This window comes from Onychomys torridus, chromosome 1 (assembly GCF_903995425.1).
Source record: "Onychomys torridus chromosome 1, mOncTor1.1, whole genome shotgun sequence".
In the NCBI taxonomy this organism is placed as follows: domain Eukaryota; kingdom Metazoa; phylum Chordata; class Mammalia; order Rodentia; family Cricetidae; genus Onychomys; species Onychomys torridus.
In genome coordinates this window covers 20,167,524-20,180,890 of record NC_050443.1, presented here as the reverse complement: position 1 = coordinate 20,180,890, position 13,367 = coordinate 20,167,524, and positions in this window count along the sequence as shown.

The window sequence follows — 13,367 nt, the reverse complement described above, 5'->3', positions numbered from 1 at the left end:
AAGTGAGGGCATTAGGCTTTGGGACTGGACAATAGTTGATGGGACAGGAAATCAAACTCAGTTTGATTAGGTGGATTTGGAAAACCCACAAAGCTCTATTTCTCTCATTTATAAAATAAAATAATAATAGTAGTCATGAACAAACAACAGGAAATAGTAAAAGCAACTGAAAAGTGACTTTACTCTGGCAAGCACTCAGTAAATATTAGTCGTTTTTTGCAGGGAACTTGGCTTCTTACAAGAGGTGGCTGCCTGGGAGACCTCCACACTTACTGAGAGAACAAAGGAAATAATTGACTGGCCATCTAATTTGCTCTGGTATTTGCTTTTACTTTAAGGAGCCCAAAGCCCATCTGTGACTTCAGGAATGGACAGTTTTTTTTTTTTAATTTCAGAGAATATAATTGATTTTTTTGCTGAAGATCTCTGAGGTCACAGATCTTCCAGCTTCTATGTTTCAGGATTTTCTAGAGTTACTTGATTCCCTGTGGAAGCCTGCCTATTTCAGTGTGTCTCTGCCTAGTACAATGTATGAACTACCAGATTAGGAACCCATGTTCAAGAGGCATAAGCATACAACAGCAGGACCACTATCTGAACATTTACCTTGCCCTAAGCATGTCACACATGCATCTTGGAGACATAGCCATGTAATATTACTGTTAACTCTATTGCACAAATGATATGGAAGAGTCTTAAGGCCCAGAGGAAGAAGCTTGTCTCACAGGCTGGGCAGAGCATGTGTTCCTCTGCTGACTCCATGTTACATCATCCTTACATATTCTGACAACTATCAAACCTCAGTGCTGGTAGTTTGGGTTAGTCTTCCTCTTTGGAGATACCAGGAGAGACCATCAACTTGTGGATCTTATGTGCTACCTCTAGAGATTTTGACCTTTCAAAGGTCGGTAGGTTAACATACTGTCTGGATTCAGTTCCAGAGTTATGGTAGGGCTACTGTGGATAGTTACTTAAACTGACCAGTTCACCATATGTAAAATAAAACTGCCAATAATATCTCCCTACAGGGTTGTTATAAAAAGTAATGGATAGATACTTAGAAAATTATGATATCTGACACTGTTATTCAGCTGACTTCAAGACCAGGGCAAAGCTCATAGTGGCAAAGTATATAGGAAATGGCTTATGTCTGCTGAACCAGTTCTGAGTAGCATTTGACAAACTCTTGATATAGCAGGGAGGGTAGGCACTGTCATCTGCTTCTGGATGATAGACTATGCCCTACAATCTCTGTAGGGGTAGAACAGTTTATTTCTGTGCCTAGAAACCCATGCCTTAAGAAAATGAAAGGGCTTACATGCATGAGCTCAGATACATTCCATATGTAGCACTGAACACTCTTGCTGTTAAAAGACTGTTAAGGGTAGAGGGGAGATTTAAGGCTGAGTATCTTGTCAGGCTTTCTATAGGACACATGTTATAATTTCTCCCTCTTTTCCTCTGACCCTCCTTCCCTTTCTTTTATTCTTGCCTTCTTTTGGTTTTATATTAATTAATAAGTAGCAACAATCACATTATTATTATTATTATTATTATTATTATTATTATTATTATTAATTACTTCTAGGTATGTAGCACCAGCTTTCCTTTAACTCATAATCGCTTTGCATTAGATTTGTGATGGATAAAGAAACTCCATTTCATGCCAGTCATCCATCTTAGTACCCACTGGCTGTTTGTCTCTGACTTCAGCATATGGAAGATAAGCTCCCAGTAATTCTGACTCAGTAACCCCCACCCAAAAATGTACAGTTATGACTATATACTTGTCATGTTATGACTAGCTGCTTTTTTGGCTTCTGTAACTTACTTACACAGATACCCAAAGATTGTTTTGAGTCGCCTTAGTCACTAGCTTGGGAGAACAGACCAGTTTTTGCTTGCTCACATAGATATTGAAGGTCTTCTTGTGGTTTTCCTCTTTTAAAGCCCTTTCCTATACCCCTCATTCATGACATGCCTGAGATTGGGCCTTAAGGCTGTAGTCCTGCTAGCAGCTAATCAATACATCTTTTAATTATAACTGGACTATGCTGTGGGATGGTGTTTCTGTATGCTGTGAATATGTGTTGCTACCATTAGTTAATAAAAAAAGCTGCTTTTGCCTATAGCAAGAGAGGTTATAGCCAAGTGGGAAATCCAAGCAAAGACACAGGGAGATGTAGCTGAAGTTTTCCAGATTCTGCCTAGCTCCCTGGTCCCATAGCCACTCAGACCCAAATAAACACACAGAGGCTTATATTAATTATGAACTGTATGGCCTAAGGGCTCAGGCTTCTCACTAGCTAGATCTTATATCTTAAATTAACCTATTTCTGTAAATCTATACTTTGCAATGTGACTCATTGCTTACCGGTATCTTTATATCTTGCTTCTCATGGCAGTGGCTGGCAGCGTTTCCTCTGTTCTCCTTTCTCCTTCCTTCTCTCTAGTTAGAATGTCCTACCTAACCCTATTCTGCCTCATCATTGGCCAAACAGCTTTATTTATCAACCAATCAGAGCAACATATTTTCATAGCATACAGAACATCACCCATCAGAGAGAAGAAAGTTAGAGTCAGAGAGACTCCATTCATCCATCCAAGGAGTAACATGTCAGCAGAAGAGTAATACCATGGCCACATGGCAATACATAGATTAATAGGAATGGGTTAATTTAAGATATAAGATCTAGCTAGCAAGAAGCCTGGGCCATAGACAAACAGTTTATAATTAATATTAAGCCACTGACTGGTTATTTGGGTATCAGTGGGCAGGAAAGATTTATATAGCTACAGGACAAAGTCTATGGTCTTTTCCCAGGAATCACAAACTCATTAACAGCTTCCCTTCTAGAATTCTAGATATATACCACCATATCCAAGTCTACAGTGGTTTGAATGAAAAAATCCTCCATAGACACATATATCTGGACACTTGGTCTCCAGCTGGTGGGGCTGTTATAGAACTTTTAGGACATGAAGACTTGCTGGAGGAAATACATCATTGGGGGAAGACTTTGAGAGTTTATAATTTTGCCTTACTTCTAGTTGTATTCTCTGTGTTCTTCCTGTGGTTAAAGATGTGGTTTCCCAGTTTCCTGCTCCAGATGCTTGCTGCCTGCTATAATGAACTCTTTCTCTGGAACTATAGGTAAAATAAAGCTATTTATATTTATAAGTCACTTTGGTCGTGGTATTTTTTAGCAATGTAACAAAAAGGAGCTAATTCAGAGTTCATATTGCAATTTATCTGTTAATTTTTAGATGTCTTGGTTGAGTCTGACAGGAAGGAGTTAGTCCTCTGTTGGATTTTATCTTGGGATTGCAGTCTTATTTAAAAGCAAGAAGGGGCTGGAGAGATGGCTCAGCAGTTAACAGTGCTTACTGCTATTTAAAAGGATCCAGGTTTGATTCCTAGCACTCACAGGGTGACTCACAACTGTCTGTATCTGTAACTCCATTGCCAGAGGACCCAATGCACTTTTCTGGCCTCACAGGCACTGCATGCATGTAGTGAAAAGACATACATATAGGCAAATACTCATAAACATGTAACCATCAGACAAATAATGTCTTAGAAGCAAATGGATCTGTTACTTATCTCTTACAACATCTTCTGATTACTTGAATTGTAAATATACACTGAGATTTGAAGTTTGTATTTATAGAAAAGGTTTTGTTTTCAGACATGGTCTAAATAGCCCAGCCTGGCCTGAACTTGCAGTCTTCCTGCCTCAGCTACCCAAATGTGAGGACCATGCTCAACTGTCTTATTCGATCTCTTGAAAGACTTATAAAAAATAGGGCTTGAGGTATATTCATGTGCTGTGTAGACTCACTTTTGCCTATCATTGTTCTTTCAATACACAACATTACCTGACTTTCTGCCTTGTTCTGGGTGGTGGTTACATTTCTCATCCTCAAGGTGAGAACTAGAATGTAGCACTAGTGAACATAAATGGCTGAAGACAGAGAATATTATTATGTGCAGACAATTGGCTTAGATTGTATAGGAAGAGAGATTTGGATGGGCTTCTTGAGGGATCTACATCTGAATCAAAGTCCAAAAAAATGGGACTTGTCAAGAGGGTAAGAAGTAATCCATCTAGGAAGCTGTGAAGGAGAAAAAGAAAGTGACAGATAAGAAAAGGCTTTGTGAACATTTATGTGGCACTCATTTGTCAAGTGTACTTATTGTTATTTACAAACAGACATCATTTATATGAGGACATAGCTTACATCATGGCCCTGAAGCTGGATTGAGTACTTCATGATAAAATCAGCTAGCACAGTAGGTGGCATAGAGGCTTGAGGGGGAGCAATGGAGAAATAGGGTGCACTGGAGGCTGAACTGGCATAGATTTGGCCTCCAAAGCCACACTGGGGCACTTGGTATTGGTTTTGCAGCCAGCAGGAAACCAAGGAAAGTTTCTGAACAAATACATTCCAAACACAACACAATTAATCTGGTGGCCTGGATAAGATGAAGCTGGAGACAGGAAGCATCTTAGTCTTCTTGTTGAAGGGATGTATGTTCAGAGGAAAAAGAGTGTCAAGCCCTGGTAAACTCTGACTACTGTGAGAGAGTGGGACTAAGAGCTAACAGGGATGAGCAGTTCTGGCCTGTTGAGTTCTGGGGATCACAACCAGGCTGGGGTATATTCCAGAACAGAGGAAAGGTCAAACTGTAAGTCTTTCTACTTTCTTATGTGTGGGATTATTCTCTCCTCATCCTGAAGTCCACCACAGTAGTCCTTTCCTGCTCCTTGCAAATACCAGCTCATTCCATTCTCAGTGGCTTTGAAAAGAATCTACACTCCAGTTCATTCCTTTTCCCAGCCTTTGTGGGAATATCAAGCTTTTCCTGGTCAATCCATCTAAACCCACATTGCATCCTTTTGCACTGGTTTGGTATTCAAAATCATGTTTAATTTTTTTACAAATGCACTCATCACTACACAACATTATATTTTCTGTTTGAATGTTGCTCATTTCCTGCTATCAGTTAAATTCCATGATTTCCCATCAAGGAATCCACTTCTCTAACACATCTGACAGAACTCAATAAACACTAGTCAAATGGTTGAAGGCAGTCTTATCCTTTACAAAAAGTGGCAACCCAGATATTCATATAGGTTGAGAGGCCTCACTTCTCACTCACAGGTCCACAGATTGCTTCTGAGCTATTTACTCAGCAGAGGAGCTTATTCTGTGACTGTGGCTGTCTCTTGAGTTAGGCTGCACTTATTCATAGTGATGGTACAGTCCCCACTTGTCCTGTATTCAGCTGCCAAGGGCAATAAGTGAAACTAATAGCAACATATTATCTTGAGATCCAGGTAATGCCTACCAGAGCTGTTGGTTGTCCCAATGGATATGTGCACTTTGCTTTAGAAGTGGGCTTTGGGGAATATAGAGAAGAAATGAGGGTGTAAGAGAGTGAAAGGAGGGGTTTGCAGGTAACTTACCAAAAGGCATTTTCTAGAGAATTTAAAAAGACTCCATGTTTCTGTGTCTCCATTCCTAGTGGAAGATTGGGCAACATCCTTACCCAGAAAGTCCCTTGCCACACAGAACCCACGACTATCAGTTTTTTCTACAAATAATTCCTGTATTCACCCATTTTATAGGGTGATGGGGATTTATATGAATGACTTTAGTCCCCTTTTCTGTAAAATAATGAGAACTACAGCATAGTTCTATTGAAAAATCTAAGTAATAAATACAAGGAAACCACTTAGCAAAAGACAGCACAGAAACTAAGGTCAGTAAACATTTTCTGCTTGTTTTAGTTTCACTCTATTGCTATGACAAATACCATGACCAAAAGCAATTATGAGGAAAGGATTTATTCGGCTTACATTTCTAGGGCATAGTCCATTATTGAGGGAAGTTATGGCAGATGTATAAACAGGAACTTGAAACCACTGACGAGTGCTGCATGTTTGTACACTTGCAAATTCATGTTCAGCTAGATTCCTTACAAAGTCCAGGACCATATGTCCAGTGAATGGTGCTGCCCACAATGGACCAGGCTCTCCTATGTCAATAAAATATCAAGACAGCTCACCACAGACATACCTACAGGCAAATCTGACTTGGGCAATACCTCAATTGAGATTCCCTTCTCAGGTGACTCTAGTTTGTGTCAGATTAACAAGTAGAACTAACAAGGACACTTCATTTTGACATCTAAATACATAACTTTAGTTTAAACCATGTGTTCCTTGTCTCCAAGATCTCATGTTAATATAAAATAAAGCAGATCAACTTTTAAACACCTCTCAGTCTTTAAATATTTCAATATTTTGGAAGTCCAAAGTCTCTTTAAAAATCCAGTCTTTCTCTTGCTCATATAATCCCTCCTCTCTCTCACCAATTGGACTCCTGGAGCTCTACCTGGGTCTTGGCTGTGGATCTCTGCATCTGCTTCCATCAGTCACTGGATGAAAGTTCTATCATGACAGTTAGGGTGTTCAGCCATCCAATCACCAGAGTAGGTCAGCTCAGGCACTCTCTTGACCATTGCCAGTAGTCTATAGTGGAGGTAACTTTGTGGATTTCTGAGGACTTCTCTAGTACTCTGCTTCTCCCTACTCCCATGGTGCCTTCATTTATCATGGTATCTCTTTCGTTGTTCTCCCACTCTATTCCTGATCCAGCTGGTATCTCCCACTCCCCTAAGCTCTCTTTCCCCTGACCCTTGCCCTCCATTACTCCCCTCACCCCCAGTTTTCTCATGTAGATCTCATCCATTTCTCTGTCATTGGGTGATCCCTGTGTCTTTCTTAGCGTTCTCTTTACTACGTAGCCTCCCTGGAATTGTGAGTTGCAGTCTGGTTATCCTTTGCTTTACATCTAGTATCTACTTATGAATGAGTACATACCATGTTTGTCTTTCTGAGTCTGGGTTACCTCACTCAGGATGATATTTTCTAGTTCCATCCATTTGCCTGCAAACCTCATGATGCCATTGTTTTTCTCTGTTCCATTGTGTATGTGTATGACAGTTTATTTATCCATTCTTCAGTTAAAGGGCATCTAGGTTGTTTTCAGGTTCTGGCTATTACAAATAGTGCTGCTATGAACATAGTTGAGCATGTGTTCTTGTGGTGTGATTGAGCATTACTTGGGTATATGCCCAAAAGCACAGGGACAAATAACCAAACTAGTGGAAATACATGAACAATAGCTGAGGAGCCCTCATGGAACTGGACCAGGCCCTCTGGATAAATAAGTGAGACAGTTGATTAGATTGAATTGTTTAGGCTGTGGAACCAGGACCTGTCCTTGGTGTATGAGCTGGCTTTTTGGAACCTAGGGCTTATACTGAGACACTTTGCTCAGCCTTGGTGTAGAGAGGCCTCTTTCCAGGGAATCTAATCCTGCACACAGTGCCAAGCCTCAGCTTCTCTCCATGATCCCTTCAATCCTGCTGATTTTGTGCCTTCAAAATCAGTATCACATGGGTGACTCTTACATATTGCCAAGTTCAGCTTCCAGCTTGAAATGTAGCCCTGGCTTTCTTGGATGACAGCCTCTGTGTGCTAACACTGAGAAAACATATTCCAATTGACCTAGTGAAGAACAATTTCATCAATTGATCTCTTATCAATCACAGCTGTTTCTTTAGCTCCAGGTGATCAGCACACACAGGATCTTAGCCAAAATATTACACAAATAGCTGCTGACTCAGTTCAGCTGGAGTCCTTGCTCTGTTCTGAAAACATACAAGCCAGGCCTCCACAGTCCACATTTCTCTCAGAACTCAAGTCTTTCAAGATCCCAAAAGAACAGCCCATTAAGTTCTAGATTTTTCCTCCTGAATCTCCCAAATCCTCCACAGTCTTTCAACAAAACAGGCCGAAGGCATGAAAATCCACATGGCCAAGTTTATCATAACAACATTACACTTCTCTAGTACCATATTCATTTCTAGTTTCATTTCATCAAACTAATTAATACCATGATCAAAATCAATTTAGAAGAAGAAGGTTTTATTTGGCTTCTCCTTCAAAGAGGAACTTTACCTTCCAGCTTGCCTACTAGTCCATACTTAGCTAGCTCTTTTTATATATTCCAGGACCACATACTCAGGGAATGGTTTTGCCCACAGTGGGCTGGACTCTCTTATCAATTAAAATCAAGGCAATTCTGCTATGGGATGTTCTGTATGTCAAATGTGTTGCTCTGATTGGTTAAAATAAATAAAGTGCTGATTGGCCAGTAGCCAGGCAGGAAGGATAGGGTAGGCAGGACAAGGAGGAGGAGAATTGTGGGAAGTGGAAGACTGGATGGAGAAGCTGCCAGCTGCCAGCCGCCATGACAAGGAAGATGTAAGGCACCAGTAAGCCACGAGCTACGTGGCAATTTATAGATTAATAGAAATGGGTTAATTTAAGATAGAAGTAGATAACAAGAAGCCTGCCATGGCCATACAGTTTGTAAGCAATATAAGTTTCTGTGTGTTTATTTGGTTGGGTCTGAGCATCTATGGGCCTGGTGGGTGAGAGAGATTTGTCCTGACTGTGGGCCAGGCAGGAAAACTCTAACTACAAAGGGCTCCCAATGTGTTGACAAGAGTTTCCACCTAAAACCTGAGAAAGAAGATTCTAAAATGGAGCTAAAAACAGCTTCCTAGTTGTCTCTCTCAAGTTAGCAGCAGCCTGCCTGTTTGAACTACTATGGTGGGTTCCTGGCATGTGCATCTGACCTGCAGTGTGGCGGGAATGAGGAGTCTACAAGGGGTACTTTACTCTGCTGCGTGGTAGATTTAGTCTTTGCTAGTTAAAAAAAAAAAGTTCTGGTCTATGCACTGCTTTGATAGAACTGCTTCTGATAGTTGATGGTACACATGGCTCCAGACTCAGAGCTGGTGGTAAACTGTACCACCACCATGTTGGGAAGCTGAGGTGGGCAGAGACAGCAGCAACAGTGGTGTTTCAGTCTTACAAAGATGGATATTACACAGAGAATCTGGTTTATGTTGTCTTTGGGATTTTTAACTACAGAAAAAGATTTGATAGTAAAAGCTGTTGAGTTAAACAAATATGTAAATTTAAAGACACCTTGAATTCAAAATTTGGATGTAAGTATATGTTGCTTTGGAAAAGAGGCTCTGCTTTTGTTTCCACAGAAAACCAGAGGCTGTGGATTTGTTCCAGATTAAGATACATCAGGTTTGATCAGCCAAGACCACCTGAAAGGTCTCCGATGACACAATGGCCCAGATGATCCAACATCCAAAATGGTTTCAAGGCAGCTGGCTCAGAGGTTTACCTTCACAGACTACTCCATAATCCTAAAATTTTCTTTGTGTCCCCATAAGATACAGCACCCCCCTCCAGCAGGAAGTAGTAAGAGAAACTACACTCAATTTCCCAAAATTATCAAGCTGGCTTTGGAGATGGAATTGGCTCACTCCTTCTCTAAACCCAGACATATTGCTAAAAAAAAAAAAAAGTTAAGAGATTCTTGTATCCCAAATCAGAAGAGCCTTCTGATGTGGGACAGAGAAAAACTAATAAAACTAATATTTTTATTTAAATCAGGTTGATTATAAATGTGATCTCTTTCTAAAGAAAATAAGGACATATGATATAGATATAATAGGGTAGATTAATGAACTTACTTTTAAAGAACAACAACTTGTTTAAAATGTCTTACATTGGTATAGATTTTAGTCTATTGATACACATGTAAGTTAATTTTGTTATTCTGTATATATATTTCTACTCTCGTTTGAGGTATTATGTTTCTTCAACTCATTTAGATTGTAATGATAATTAAGAAATACAGATCAATTAGTCTTCTATGATAGTTAAACTTATAGTCATATTAAGTTTTCTAGGTATACATAGATATATTTCAGATAGACAACTAATCTTTAAACACTTCAAAGGTCTATAGAATATGGCATTTAAAATATTTTTATAATTTAGACTTTCTGGATAGTGAGACATATCTGCTCCTGGCAGCACCAATTTACTTCAGAGAGGAGGAAGGCCATTAAAGACACTTCATATGGAGTTTATCTTCACCTTGGCAAAAATAGCCATTTTGGTCAAGAAACTGTTCTTGCCTGGACTGCTTGATCAACTGGACATGCATGACCCATAGAAAGGAACCACTGAACTTTGCTTGACAAAATGGTCCTTCAGGTTCCTGCTTCTCAGAGGAAACTGCCAGACATTCTACAGGACACTGAAAAAAAGTGACCAGAGACTCTAGCCCTGTGGGCTGAAGACAAATGTCCCAACTTTACAAAGGAACATTAGGTGACTATCCAGGCTGTCAGCTGTCTCTGTCTACCCTACAAGACTCCCAAAAGTTGCTTGCATCCTTCTTCCAGTTCTCAGGTAATATCCTTCTGAGGTCTTTGATGTGATTGAAGGCTAGATAGTTCTAATTTCCTCAGTTAGGATAAAAGATAAATTAGATATAAAACCTTAGACTCACAAATATAAGATAGATAGGATATCTTCTTTAATATTATAACTGTAATTCTTGCTTGATAATTGTTTTGTTATCTGAAATTTTACTATATAAAAGTTAAAAGCTTGCTTTTTTGAAAAAAAGCTATGGGATGTTCTGTATGTCAAATGTGTTGCTCTGATTGGTTAAAATAAACAAAGTGCTGATTGGCCAGTAGCCAGGCAGGAAGGATAGGGTAGGCAGGACAAGGAGGAGGAGAACTGTGGGAAGTGGAAGCCTGGATGGAGAAGCTGCCAGCTTCCAGCCACCATGACAAGGAAGATGTAAGGCACCGGTAAGCCATGAGCCGTGTGGCAATTTATAGATTAATAGAAATGGGTTAATTTAAGATAGAAGTAGATAACAAGAAGCCTGCCATGGCCATACAGTTTGTAAGCAATGTAAGTTTCTGTGTGTTTACTTGGTTGGGTCTGAGCATCTATGGGCCTGGTGGGTGAGAGAGATTTGTCCTGACTGTGGGCCAGGCAGGGAAACTCTAACTACACAATTCTTTATAGATATGCCCACAGGCCAATCTGATCTGGTCAATCCCTCAATTGAGACTCCCTTCTCAGGTGTGTCTAGTCTGTTTCAAGTTGATAATTAAGCTAACTAGGACACTGATATAAATATTTCATATAAGTTCATACTTTTCAGTACTAAGAAATATTTAAAACCCAATGGATCAGAGAGTCTTCAGCTTTTAGATCTGGTAACTTTAGAGAACAAGGGTTGAATGTGATTTACCTCCACAAATACTCATGTTGAAGGCTGGTCTTTGGAGTGAGCTGAGGCAGGACTGACCTTCAAGATGGTGGTTAGAACATGGGGCCAGATGCTTATGAATAAAGGAGAACAGCCTTTCTTCATAGAAAACAGTTAGCTGTTGTGAGAGTCAGGTTCCTTTTTCTCTTCCTTTTCATGGACCACTTTTGCACATGCATCTGCCAGATAACCACAAGACATTGTCTGACATGCCATGCTATAGACCATGCTTGAAGGGTTGGTGCACAGATGGAGAACTTTCCAGAATTCAGAATATAAACTAAACAAATTCAGTTTTAAAAAATAATCTATCCAACACCAGGAATTTTATTTTATCAAGAAAAACATGCTAAGGCAACATGTCAGTAATGTCATTGACAGATTTTCATATCTTGATGCTGTAGTCAGTTTATGATGACAGCTGCTTCTTTGACAAGGGAGAGCTGTGTGAAAAGTGGCTGAGCAGAAGCCACTGATGTCTACACACTTCCCAACATACTTTCAGTTTCTTCCGTGCCATGTGTTGAGGCTGCACTGAATAAGACTGATTCTGGCAAACATATAAATCATTGGAACATGATTATGCAGCCTTTAAGGCTTCCTAGCTTGACAGATTCAATTCTTCTGAGCAGAAAGAAATCACTACAGTTTACAAAAGCTCATTTAGACGATGATGCTGGTTTCTGCCTTCACGTCCCCCAAATGGTTATAAAACATGACTTGACAAAAGGACCTTTTTGGTTTGTAGCAGGTAGGAAATGAAATGCAGCAGAGGTAAAGGAGAAAAATCCCAGGCAGCTGGAGCTAGAAATAAAAGCCTAGAAATATTGTGATTGGCAGTGGTGGCCCAAATCTGCCTGCCAGGGTTGAAAGTGGATTTGCCTACAATGGTACCAGTTTTCAGGAGGCAAGGAGACAACCTGTCTGCCTTAGGCATTTTGGGGGGCTGGGAAACAGTGTACTCATTTTAGCCTGGACAGAACATTCCTTGATCAAAAATGTTCTTCCTCACCCAAATTTTCATATGCAAACTACTGAGCATGTGGTATCTTCATCAGCACTCAAACAAGAGCCCAGAGAAGAAAGAACTTCAGAGTGAGTGCTAAGTTTTTGTCTGAAGCATCTTGATTCTTGAGGATCAGTACAAGTCACCCATGGACACACTGTATTCACATTTCTCTGGGCTTCATTGCATCTCTAAGGCTTCTGAGAGACATATGTCAGTCAGGAGCTGAGCTGCATGTCCTAATGGCTGTTTTGCATCTGAGCCCACCAGTCAGTTTGAGAAAAATTTGGTTGCAGCTACTGCAGTAAGTTCCTGGAGCTCTCTGCACCTAGGATAACTCAGCTAATGAAACCTTGTAACACCCAAGGCCTTGGCTGACTTGTCCTACCCTACTTACCACTATTTCTCAAACCAGCCATGATAGAAAGGATCCCTGACCTCCAGTTACTAAAGTCAGTCACCAATTAGCTTAACCACAAAGGGAATTCATAAGCCTCTATGTCTCACAAAACACAACTTCACTGACAATATTTCCTGGCCACAGTCACTCAGCTTGAGCACCAGGCAGGGATAGTCCCAAAGGAGAGAGGTTGAGGAATGCTATGCAGGCAGGAACAGACATTCCCAGGTACCACAGCAAGGTGTGTATAGGGCTGGGGTCTGACTCTAAGGACATGTAGACATGGCCCCAGGTCCTGCCAGGGGCCTCCTAAAGCTTCTACTGGTTCTTGGCATCTCTACTGGACAGTGCAACTTTATCCACACTGTTCACAGATTTTACAGACACATTTATCCTACTTTACTTAATTATCAAAACCATCTTGTATGATTATTGGTTCTGCTCCAATTTATACAAGAGAAAAACTGAAAACCTCTAACAAGTGTTCCAGTAACTTTTTGTTGTTTTGCTTTGAAATAGTCTTGTCAGATGCCCCAGGCTAGCCTCAAAGATCATGATTCTCCCACCTTAGCCTACTGAGTACTGCATGATAGGATAGGCCTGAAACAGCATACTTTCTTCTTTATGTTCTAGTTTTTCTCTAATGTGAGGGATGAAAGAAGCTAAACTGAGGAACTCAGTGTAGGCACTGGTTTAAAGATGTTAGGAAACGCCCCTTAA